The sequence below is a fragment of the Gymnodraco acuticeps genome, unplaced genomic scaffold (genome assembly GCF_902827175.1).
Source record: "Gymnodraco acuticeps unplaced genomic scaffold, fGymAcu1.1, whole genome shotgun sequence".
Taxonomy (NCBI): domain Eukaryota; kingdom Metazoa; phylum Chordata; class Actinopteri; order Perciformes; family Bathydraconidae; genus Gymnodraco; species Gymnodraco acuticeps.
Genome location: NW_022989977.1, coordinates 3,153,329 through 3,166,197, shown reverse-complemented (window position 1 = coordinate 3,166,197; position 12,869 = coordinate 3,153,329). Strand labels below are relative to the sequence as shown.

Below are 12,869 nucleotides of genomic sequence, written 5' to 3'. Positions count from 1 at the left end.
GCAATCAAAGTCTAGATCTTCTGCTGAAGACACATGAAGCAGAGACCTTTCAGGTGAGAGCCCCTCTGGTGGTGTTCAACATTAATGACAAGGAAACAAAGCTCTGGTCAGAAGCATTTTTTATAAAAAGCTTATTAAGTATTTCTGTACATTTTGAATGCAATCTAACTTTCCAACTCAGAAAACGAAAAACGAAAAAGTGCCAAAAGTCTTCTCACATGGCTGAGCTGCTTTGCAATATACTTCACCACTGAAGAATACAAATATGTATAAAGTAAACTATGATGCAATCTAACTTTCCAACTCAGAAAAATGATAAAGAGCATGAACAAAGAACATGTAAAAACAAATGCAAAATTTGCACAATCTAAAATGAGAAACTGTAACTGCAAGTAACAAAGTCTGAGCCATGGTAAAGAGTTACATTGAACACCAAGCTGATCAGATAACTCCCTGGTTGGTCTGAAGTCCTTCTATCTCCAGGATCTGTACAAATCGGCACATTATGCCAAAAGTCTTCTCACTGGGTGAGCTGCTTTGCAATATACTTCACATTGTTAGAAAAGGCTCCAGAAGGCCTTGGGGACATCAGTATCAGGGGCTGGAGCTGGACAGGCTCTTTCATCAGCACTTATCCTTCCCTTTGCCAGCCAGGACCTCACATACTGTTCCGGATTGAACTGTCCTAGTGATGGTCCATTACATTTAATGAAAACCAGGCTGGACAGTCGGCTGACAGAGAGAGCATTCCTTTTTGCAGTAAGGATATCGTTCATGCAGCTGAATGCCCGCTCACACTCACTAGTGGAGACAGCGATAGTTCGGACTGCTTTCAGTAGAGGCTCCATGGCAGCAGGTGTACGGGATGCCCTGGTTTCCTTGTATTCGCGAAAGCCCTGAACAGTCTCTCTTCTGTCCACTTTCAGCACTTCGCACAAACGTAGCACCTCTACGTCCCCATACTGTACGTCTAACTCCTCTTCAGGCCAACTTCCAGGATGGATAACTTTCATGTCCTGGATTAGCTGATTGTCCCGGGCCTCCCGGCCATGTAATGGGATTTCTCTTGTGCTGACATGAGAGGAGGTTGTGGAAGTCATTCTGTGTCTCAGATTCTCTACCATACTGCGGAAAAACTGACCTGCATGAATCTGTACAAGCCTGCCATTCTCACGCAGGGCAACACCCTTGAAGGACTTCTCAGCTAGAGCTGTATGAACTGTAGTCATGTGTGGGCCAGGCATGGTGACCATGGATTCAAAAACTCGTATTTCTCGAGTTAAGAGCCTATCTGCTGTAGGCAGTGTCATCTCTCTTTTTTGGAGTTGCCGAGAGAGGTCGCTGAGCTCTGTGAGCGCATCGTACATCAGTCCCAGATTGCTGACAAACGTTGCAGATGTGAGCACATCATCCAGGCCCTTGTACTTTGCTCTGTCTCTGGAATCCCTGCTCGTGTCATTTGCAGCATTTGTGAAGTGATCATGAAGCACTCGGTAGTTTTCCCAGATTGCTCTGACGCTCCTTTCACTTGAAGCCACCCAGCGGATGGACAAAACACGCCCTATCACCAGGAGACGCTGTCCGACTGCTTGCGCACACTGCGCTAACTGCCTCTGATTTTTGGGGGAGGCATGGAACAAGGAATAGAGTTTGTCAAAAAAGATCTGGAAATGATTGAGCCCTGAGACCTCCTTGACCACGGCACATCCCCAACTGCCAGCTCTAGCCGATGATTGGAGCAGTGCCACACAAACAGGCTTGGGAATTTACTACACAACTGGGTAGCAACGCCTGTTCTCTTCCCTAGCATGACTGAAGCCCCATCACATGCAAAAGAAACGAAACACTGACCTAAAAAGTCCTCGTTAAAATCTCTTCCAAGACACTCCATTAACGCCTTTGTGATGTCATCCAACTCGATCAGCTCCCAAAAAAACGTTTCGGGCTCAGCATCAGCTAATGCTGAGCGTAGACACATAACAAGCACCGTTTTACCACTAATAGTGGTAGATTCATCGACCAAAACACAGAGTTTTCTTTGGTTTTCTGTAATGTCTTTTGCCATTTTTTTCTTCAGCTCATGAGCTATGTGGTCGATGATTTCGCCACAGGTTTTATTGGAGTGCAAAACCCTGCCCACGTTCAGCCCATTCAGTTTCTGTACATTCAAATCAATTGGCATGCCTGTGAATGGCCGGCTATGTTTGCCAATTTTATATGTCGTTCGAAAAACTCTGATAGTGGTGTCTAATTCAGATTTATGCATAGACTGCACTTGATGTTGAATAGTTTCACGTGAAGCAGATGTAAGGATGTCAGCAGCTTTTACATGGGCTTGTGATTCTTTATGTTCTTTGATTTTTTTTTTCTCAGGCTAGCTTGTTGTTTGCCCTTGTCAACACCGAAATGAGACACTGCACACTCACCCCATTCAGTTGACAGTTTCAGTCCTTGTCCAGTGTGTATTCCCAAAGATTTGACATCTCTGCATATCCGACATCCTAGCTTCTTATCTTTAAGAAGGAGCCATGCATTGGTCTTGCAAAAATATTGCACTTGGTCAGTTGTCCAGCAGTCAGGTGCATCGCTTTGCCCGGTGTTGGTGGTGGCAGTTGCGCCAGCAGCAGCTAACGTTAGAGACTCTGGAGGAGGCGGCGGAGCTAGTGCTAATGCTAATGCACTAGAACTTGGAGCAGGAGGATCAACCAAAGAAAGCTCCCCATCAGACACAATTTCCAACACAGACACAGCATTCTCTGTATTTGAAGTTTCTTCCGGCGACAACCGCTGTCTTTTTGCACTTTTATTAATCCACGCTAACATTTTAGAAATGCTAATTTGTGACGTGACTTGCTTTCCTTCTCTCGGGGGCGTGCCTGCTCTGTTCTATCACTCTACATAGCCACCCACTGGGTGGGAGTTGCACTGCATAAACACAACACACGTGCATCTAGGTATGTAAATTGTAAAGCATTAAAACATGGTTTTACTAACAGTTTTCAGTATGTTGTTACTTCGGCATTATTATTATTATTATTATTTTGAAACGTGTATTACTATTAAATCACGGTCAAATAGGTTAATTTTGACATAGTCGTTTCCACCACAGTATTTACATGGAGAAGATAAGCCCCGCCCCCTCTCCAGCACGTTCTGTTTGAATGACAGGAGTAAACAGCTGACAGCCGCTGTGAAACTCCAGCGGTTAGAGCGATGAGAATGTCCGTTCGGCACCTCATGACGCATCTACTGAGTACCGGGCGGCTGTATATATATATATATGGATGTATAATAAGAACGGCGGGAGAGTGTTGAGTACTGGCACGGTGCATGAGTACCGGAGTACCGCCAGCATGCCGGTACTGAGCAAGAAGTGCCGGTACTCCATGGGTCAGAACCAGAAGTGCCGGTACTGCGTAACGGTGAGTACCGGCCCAATTCCAGCACTGTGTACGGCTAAACCCTTGGCCTGCTTGCACCTCGCGTAAAACGGCGGATACCGGAAGTATGGTGTCGCCCTCGGCCCAATACCCGTATGTGTGTGTGAAAGAATAGCGTTTCGTGAGGCGGTTGTCTTGTTGGGTGAAAAGCAAACAGCTGTTTGCTGCGGAGCACAGCGCGAGCAGTCTCCCGTGAGCGGGAGCACGCTCCTTCACTATACAGACTGTCGCTATCAATATATCTATCTCTCTCTCTCGTCCGTCTCTCTCATCCTCCTCTCTCTCTTCTCTCTCTCCTCTCCATTCTATCTCTCTTCCTTCTCTCTAGTCTCTCTCTCTCTCTCGTCTCTCTATCTCTCTCTGCTCTCTCCTGCTCTCTCTCTCCTCATCTCTTAGCTCTTGCTCATACGGCTCTCTCTCCTCTCCCTTCCTCTCTCTCTCTCTCTCTCTCTCAATCTATCTCTCAATCTATAAGGAATCGCAGTAGACAAAAGGCGTTGCTATAGCAACACGTCATGTTTGTTTACACGCGAAATCAATAGCGCGAAAAGGGGTGGGGTCAATATGACGATGGCGATTTCTTCAATCTGACTTCATATTACCATTTTTAACAACATAGGGTGCTACATAACACACTTTCAGGAAAAGTCACGTACTGGGAGACTTTCATATTTTATTGAAAAAAAGTTACATACAATAAAAAACAGCTCTGGGTCAAATTGACCCGATTGGCGGTTCTAGTGTTAAGGTAAATCCTCATGCTTCAGAGTTTTAGGCAACATCGTACATCCACATTTTAGCAATGCAGCTTGGATAAAAACTCTTTACGTTTCTTACATGACACTGCCCCCGTACATACATCAAGGTTCATACAGAAATGTAAAAATGAATCGTCAAAATATTAGACTGACTTGCATAAATTCCTTCCAACACTTTTAGGATGAACTGAGTTTATCTCCCAACATCAGAGATTTGCTTGAGTTCAGGCACAAGAGCAGGGCCCTCACAAATGCTCTTGTGTCTGAACTGAAGCAAATGTCTGCATCCAAAATTGTGTGGAAAATCTTCTCAGAAGAAATGGAGGCTGGTTTAGCAGCCAAAAGTTTAGGGCTCCACATGCTTTTAATCAAAAATTATGTGTATATTACACATTATTGTATTTGATCATTAGTTTCCTTATTATCAGTCAAAATCACTAACGAAAGCAAAGGACTAACAATATGTGATTGCAGATGTTTTCCACTGGCTTGCCTTCAATGACAATATACATGAAGAAGACCAATTCCACATGTATCTATCTATCTATCTATCTATCTATAATCAAACATCGAGGTTTGCAGGCCTGCACAGGACAACAACAAAGGATGAATCTCCTCATTGAACTCCCTAAATCTGAAAAACCATCCCTCCTCTTTTCTCTCCTCTCCTCCCCTCCTCCCTCAGTCCCCTCGCTGTCACAGTTTTTCCAGCTTCTTTGGCTCCACTTCAGGACCCTCCCCCATTGGATGCAACTGGTCTCATTCTCTCTCTTTACACTTTTCCAAATGTTTACACCGCTTGAAGATTTTGAGCCCTTAAAAACAAACGCCTTTTTTCATCTCTATTTCGTGTTTGGAAGTTGTTTTTTAACTGCGATATAAGAGAAGCATATCATCCGGGAGTCCTTGGCCGTCAAGGTGAGTACATTTGCTGTCAATTATTCAAAACAAAACGGAACTTACCGGGATGATTTACACGGAGGCTTCGGCGATCTATTTGTTACCCATGTACTTTTTTAAAGACATGTTATGACGATACGTTCATGGATAATTAGACGCATTTTAAACTCGGTATACTTTCGCCTACTGTGTGTGTGCTGTTATTGGAAATTAGAGGCAAGTCTGTAGCGAAGTCCCCCGAAATTCTAAAATGTACAACCATATCAACTTTAAGAGCAACTCTAGAGTAGTTTATTTTAAACCTTTTTAACTGATGTTTTAATTTACTTTGGGCTTTATTTGCTACAATGCGTAAACTTGGCACATTTGGAGCAATCTGGCATTAATATCCTCCTAAATGGTTCAGGCTATAGGAAGATACGTCATTTAAAAAAAGATGGTAGGCCTACCTCGTATATTTGGATATTTGATCCACAGCCTACTGGCATAATTTGTTGTATAACACAGCATTATGTATATAATAATTATAATACTGTTTTATCAATACTGATCACTTAGACAGCCATGTTGCAGATGTTTGAGATGTAGTCAATGTGAAGTAGCCTACTTTATACAATAGGTAATACTTTTATATATTAATATATATTTTATATTTTTTTGCATTTTAAATCATATTTTGCAAAGCTTAACAGTAAATATATCTGAAAAAATATTGAAGAGTAGAAGTATGTGTAGCATAAAATGCATACTGTATAGTCAAGTACAACTACCTCAAGATTACAAAAATATACTTTTTCTTTCCAACACTGTTGTGAAAGTGTGTAGATCCCATTTCAATTACTAATTTAATTTAAAGATTGCTCAACATGGTTTGGTGTTTTCTGTTGCTTTATTGATCATAAGGGACACACTATCAATAACTGTTCAACATGTTTTATCATTAGTCACCTTTAAAAATGTAATTAAACCACTTGCTCAACTGAACTTCTGGCATTGTGTCACAGCTTTATGCACTTGTCGTACTTTTTCTGGCTGACAGAGTTGTTTGGCATCTCTGACTCTGCTTTGAAAACTTCTCCAGCTACTATGATAGTAGCTGGAGAAGTCGTATGATAGTACTATCATACGACTTAGACAATCTGTGCTTCTCTGGCATGTCTCCTCTATCAGTTCCTCACAGAGGAAGTTGCTGGGAGTAGGTTTGCTGTTTCCTCATGACAATCTTCTACTTGTCTGTTGTGTTTTATTTTGATGTTCTGTCTCTATACAATTGTTGGAATAATCTCCTGGTTTGGGTTCTGGTCACAGAGGAGCTATGACTCAGGCCAACGAAACGTGGCGGCGAGATGGCTCCAACCCAAACAACTGCTTGACATCCTGTGTGTGATGGTCTGACTCAACTTTCATATCCTGTCAGTGGAGTTAATCAGGTGAAGCAGATGGAGATAAAGTGGTTTTTTCCCTGCTTTCTGCAGAGTTGAAAGGCTCCAGTGGGTTGTTGTTGTTCTCATGCATGTGCCTGGTTGTGTACAAGACTGATATGTTAGGGTCCTCTGAAGAAAGGGGTTATGATTCAATAAAGGTGCTTTCATTAACTGATGGCATCCTCATTTTGACTTAGATTTGTTCAAAAAGCTGTTTTTAGGAAGCAGTAGTGATACAGTAACAATGCATTTTCCGGGTTGTTCACTATCATGTGTTGATGTTTCGACTTAAACTTCTACAGCCTTAAGTCTCTGTACATTTAGAGCTATAAAATGATAAACTGCTCTGCATCGAAGCGTACCGTTTTGGAAACAACCTCCTCACTTCTTTGCCTCAGTGGAGCTGTAAAATCAGCCTCTAAATTCAGCATAATTTTACTTCAACACTTATCGTCGATGACTTATGAATGAAGGTTTTTTGATTAAAGAGACCGTGGCATAACAACTTCTTAAGGAAGGCCAGATATGATGAACTATCAGAGTAAATCACAGCCACCTGCTTTGGACTACTGAACTCACATCTGCTCTGGCAAACAAAAATGGCCAGGAAGTCTCTCTGACTTCAGACTTTCCTTTGTCCTTCTTCAAGAACTCCTCAAGAATGTACCATGCCATTTTTAAATGTGTGTTTACTCAGATATATTGGTTTCATTAGTTGATTTCAGCCTGTCACAAGTAACACACAACTGTGCCTCCCTGAAACCATCTGTTTTCTTTAGTGTTTGAGATACTCAATAGACAGAAATATCATCTCCCTCTTAAAAAGTGTCTGTCCTCCTCCAGGCTGTTTCAGCTATCATTGGAAAAAGAGTGGTGATGACCCATTTTCTTTTGGTCTGTTTGAACCACTAACCCGTCTCCAGTCTGACAGCTGGAGATCTGGATCACTTACCTTCTGTTTGTCCAGGAGAGGTCTCGAGCTATTGGATATGTTTTTGTTGGAGATGACGCTGGACAGAGACACAAAGAGATGAGGTAGAAATAAAAAGAAAGTAGAACTGATGTAGGAGGCATTAGTGTTCATTTTATCCCCCAGTGTGTGGACGTATTTCAAATGTATTGTGACACCACACAGGGCACACACACCGTCTCTGCATGTTGTCTTTTGAAGGCCACATTTTTTACTTGACAAGTTTATACACGATGGCCACACACCATTTGTGTGTTACTTAAGTGTGATAACAGTGTTGTGTTGTCCTTTGAAGCACAGACTCTGCGCTATAGAATTACCCGTGTACTTTTAACTGTTGCAGAGCTCTGCTTGAAAGAGAGGCTTGGTTGGTCCATCCCTTTGGTCCTCAGTGAAATATCTCGATATATATATTTAATGGACGGCCATGAGTCGTTGTAAAGACATTCATGGCTCCCAGAGGAGGAATCCTACCAGCTTTGGTGATCCTCTGACTTTTCCTGCAGAGCCACCGGCAAGCTTTCACTAATACAATGTTAAATCTCAACTTTTACAATAGAGTTTGACATTCATGGTTCCCAAAAGATAAAACTTAATGACATTCATGAATAATGTGACTTTTTCTCTACACCGCTTTGAGGTTGACATCTTTAGGTTTTGAAGTGAAATGATGGACAACAATAGGATAGCTTGCCATTGAAATTGCAACACACAATCATATAACCCCAAAGACGAATTGTAAACCTTTCAACAACTGCCATCATCAAGAAAAATATCAGAATATATCCAATTTAAAACATTGGTATCAACCACAGCTGTTTTTAACACATCACAACTTATTCTAAATTGCCACCTTGGCTCGCTGATGAACTTGGCAACCACTGACACTCTGGCTGTATTTAGCCGCTTGATGAGATTAAAGCAGGTGGATAGCAGCAGCCTATAGCGTATGATATGGATCTTTAGTAAGGCAAGGCAATTTTATTTATATAGCACTTTTCAGCACGTGGCGATTCAAAGTGCTTTACAGATTAAAAGCAAAAGACATTTAAGAACAAATACAGCATAAATACATTATTAAAAAGGCATTTAAAAACAGGCAAACAGGAATGGATGAAACTGTTTTGTTTGTTTGTAGCCTTTATTTAACCAGGTGAAAGCCCCTTGAGATCAAAAGATCTATTTTTCAAGGGTGACCTGCAGGACATTAGTTACACATGTAACATAAAAACAACAGAACAACAATAAGGATGACATACAACATAATGTACAGGGTACAGTTTACAAACTCTATTTACAGTGACAGGTACCATGAGTATCAAACAGCATGTCACCCAGCTGAGTTTTAAAATGATGCAGGGGAACCAAAGTGCTCAGTTTTAAACATGTTTGCAGACTGTTCCAATTTAGTGGAGCTGCACAACTAAAAGCTTTCTTCCCTAAGACAGTCCTAGCACTTGGCACATTTCATAAAACAACATATTGAGATCTCAGGCAATACGTACTTTAAATTCATCGAGAGATCAGAGAGCAGATATAAAAAGGTAGTTTACCCAACATGGCTTTGTAAATGAAACTGTTAGATGCAGAGACGGCCATACAAGTCATTGTCTGAAGGCACCTGTAGTCTTGTTTGCTTCTTTTTAGTTTTGATGGCTATATTTTTGTAATTGTTGTCAGGTTTCTCTGTTACCATTAATCATGTCGGTGGAACTCGTTTTGCTTATGTTGTGGGTTGTTTTTTTACACTGCTACACTGACTTTATTTATGTGCAGCATGTTGCATGTCACTGGAAATGCTGTTAAAACACCACCCACATGTTTATACATCAGTAACCAAGCTTTCCTTATGAAAGTTCATGAGATGTAAAAAATGACCTTTTTCTACACGGCACGTTTCTATTTTAGATGCTAAAAGTCGTGATGAAAAAGACAAAGGGCACAGGGACTTCAAAAGAATGGGTAGAATATTCCTACCACAGGCTTATATAAGCCTTTCGACCCCATGTGCTCTGCAGCCGTGCAAGTAATTTGGAGCACATTGGACTGCAGTCCTCCAGCTCGGGGGATTTGGGTCGCTCACTCTGCTCTGGCCGTGGAACATGTTCAGTTTCATTGGGCTCTGGCTCAAATAACGAACCATAAAAAACAGAGGTCGGGGGGTTTGGGGCTGGAACAGAAGGAGGAGCCTACAGCGGCTTGGTGAAGTGACCACAGACTACTTGTACTGTGGTGAGGGTCTTTCCTGAAGTTGCTTATGTTGGTGGTTGGTGGGTGTCGTTTGGGGATGGTGGGTGGAGCAGAAGTGGAGACATTGTTCATTAAGATTTCAGGGGCTTCGACTGGTGTCTATGCAGGATGACTGGAACCAAGTGAAACCTGAGACGTAGAATTAGAGGAAATACAGATCCAGATGCAAGCTCCAAAGGGCTCCTTAGTTTTTGTTTTCATCTCTGTGATTAAAATGGTTTTAATTTGGTTTTAATATTTTCCCAAGCCAAATTGGTTGTGCAGAAGGAGCGCTGAATGTTTATTTAATCAGTTATGCAATGAAATATCATGAGTTCACCAGTCAAGATGTGAGCTGCATGTGAAGAACAAATGGCCTTTGTGTCATGTTTGGCAACAGGCACACATGGACTGCTAGAACTCTTGATGTTTTTCTTGAGCTCATACCCAGATCCACTCCACCAGCTGCATTAAGCTATGACTCCCGGAGTCGTCCATCTTGTATTTTATGAGAGGAGAGGACTATTTTCTTTTTTAAATTCTTTTTTCCAGGCACTTTTGAAAGACAAACCTAGGCTCAGGAAAGGCATGATGACAGATTTTGACAATTTGTCACATTACTCAAAACAACACAAGCTCTGTTTGGAAAAAAGGGATTGGGAAGCCAGAAAGCTTTTTGCTGTTGGAAAAAGTGTGAGCAGTAGAGCCGGTGTGGGGCATCGTTCAAGGACTTTTCCTCTTAGGCGCCGGATTTATCCTCTCTTCTGTTTACATGTCAGAGGAAGAAACTGTTGAAATGCAGACCTGGATGTACATGCAAGATGTTTCCTATCGGCTTCCTATTGTTTGTCCTAGTTCTCATTCACCTGGTGCCACGTGGTGTAAAGATGATTGAAGACAGAGCATGGACCTGAGGGACTGTGGGGACAGCTGATTGTGTTAAAAACTGAAAGGATTTACCCTGAAGAGATACAACTTTAGTTGCAAACAGATGAAAATGAACCAGGGAGTTGTAGTCAATTAAACACTAATGAGAAAAGCATGCCGTCTTAAAATATATGAATAAAGTGGTGACAAGATAATCTGTGGTAACTTGCTCATGCAACGCGTAAATACAAAAAATGGCTTACTTGCTAATTAACTGTCAGTTACTTTAAAATAATTTCTAGCCCTTTTTTAGACGCTGGAAGAAGCCTCACTAAAACAATACATGTCCATGACTCACAGAAGACCTGCTGTGTGTCCCGCTCCTTTTGTTTACCTCCGGGAATCCAGAAAAAGAAAAGTGTTAACAGCTTCCCCTTCACTTGGTTTCCTTGAGTTGGAAATGTATTCCCAAACAAGATGACAGGCCCCTGGATGCTCTGCCTCCTACAGTGTGGCCCAGGATGTCCTGTGGTGGCTCCTTTCTGGCTCTTGTCTCCTCTATGCCCCCCGGCTTCCTGTTGTGTTGGCCAGACATGCAGGTGTCATACCAAAAAGCCCCCAGAGACTAATAAATTGCACAATACAGATGACCATGCCAGTGCTTTCAATTAACATGAGCACATTCTGCAGGGCCTACTTTCATCTTTGTTAGCCACGAGGTGCTCCAATGAAGAGAACTAATGGCCCCACCTGTGGGGTTTGAAACAGTCAAGTGTCACTGCTTGGAAAAGCATGGGGGATAAGACTAAGTACAGGAACATCTCGGTGGGGTTCACCTTCAGGGTAACACACGTGGCTGCAGCGTTTGAGTGAAGAAAATAAGGCTTTAACTTCCAGATGCTTTCTGGATGAGGCCCATCTGTAGAGAAGGAGGGGGAAGGAGCTTTTTTTGGGTCAAAAAAAGAAAAGCAAAGGCTCTAAAATGATCGCTTTAATAAGCTGCAGGTTTCCACTGGAGGTGTCCTCCAGAAAGGCAGCACACCATATGCCTGAGGTAGGCCTGTAAATCAATGGGGTTTAACTTTTAGGAATTTACTGGCCCAGACTGGACTTCCTGGAAATAGAGATGGAGAAGGAAAGCCAATAGAGATAATAACTGATAACGTTAGCTGTTGAACTCTACCTGCTTCTTGTGTTCATGTTTTGCCAAGCCTTTCCTGGACATCTACCTCAGTTACAGATGTTTGACCTCATGGCATTAATTGTCAATGCACATCTGTCTCAGTGTGCAGCTCCTACTCTCCTTGCATGATGGCTGTAGCACCCTAAAGGCAGCAACACTTCTTCAGTCTTTGGTTAATCACTAAATATGTTACCTTGTAGAAGAAATGGACTATGCATTTATCCTGAAAACAAGTGGCAGAAAAACATCATCAACAAAAACAGATGAAATGGCCACACCAGCTCCAAATGGTTCCCAGCTCGCAGCTTGGAGCAGCTGCAAAGAGAGAGAGAAAAAAGCTGCCATCGAGTCACATTAGAAGTGTTGTCTTAATCGAAACCAGATGCGGCGTGGTTAAAGCCTTTTACTGTAAATTGCCCTTTCTTTCATACAACCATGACTCAAAGACTAACATTAAAGCTGATGGGAAAGATATCCGCAGTATGAAATATGTCGCTCGAAGACATTGTGTCTCAGTAGAGGATAATGCTTCCCGTAATATTATTCAGACGCCGCAGACATTAAGAGGGATCAACATAATCTTCTCAGTCGCCATAGACCCCCCACTTAGCCCATATTTTACAAAACATTTACCAACACAACTGTTTTAGGCCACAATTCAGAACGTTTATAATTGGGTTTTGTAGACAAATTCAGCTTCTGTGCTCGTGGTGGGTTTTCCCCCAAAGCAGATGGGCTTTGATTTCACACCTCTTCAACTGAGTTTGGATAGCAGCCCCCCCACCACCAAGGTCAAAACCGCAAGAGTAAGCAATCTGCACGGTATTCATTCAAAAAAACAAATGTCATAATGGAAAGAAAAAGCAGTGTGCCTGCGTGTGTTGAGGTACAGGGAACAGGCAAGGTCTCTGTGTGCACATCTGTGTTTATGTTGATGTGCGATACAGAGTTTTGTGATGACTTGGCAGTTTTGGCTGCATGCAGTGGTTCAGTGTTTCTCTTTGGTGACTGCTGTCTGATCGTCTGTTTCCCCTCAGAACTACAAGTCAAACAAGAGATTGGAGAAGTGCACACCGGTGACCGACCTGTGTGTGAAGG

General features: G+C 42.2%; 1 protein-coding gene across 1 annotated transcript in view; it reads left to right on the top strand.

Moving 5' to 3' along the window:
• Positions 1–4,933: 4,933 nt before the first annotated feature.
• pear1 (platelet endothelial aggregation receptor 1) overlaps positions 4,934–12,869 on the top strand; it is a 46,608-nt gene continuing 38,672 nt past the window's right edge. Inside the window, exon 1 of the mRNA XM_034211346.1 lies at positions 4,934–5,116. The gene's annotated coding sequence lies outside the window, so the exon portion shown is untranslated. The remainder of the gene's footprint in view (positions 5,117–12,869) is intronic.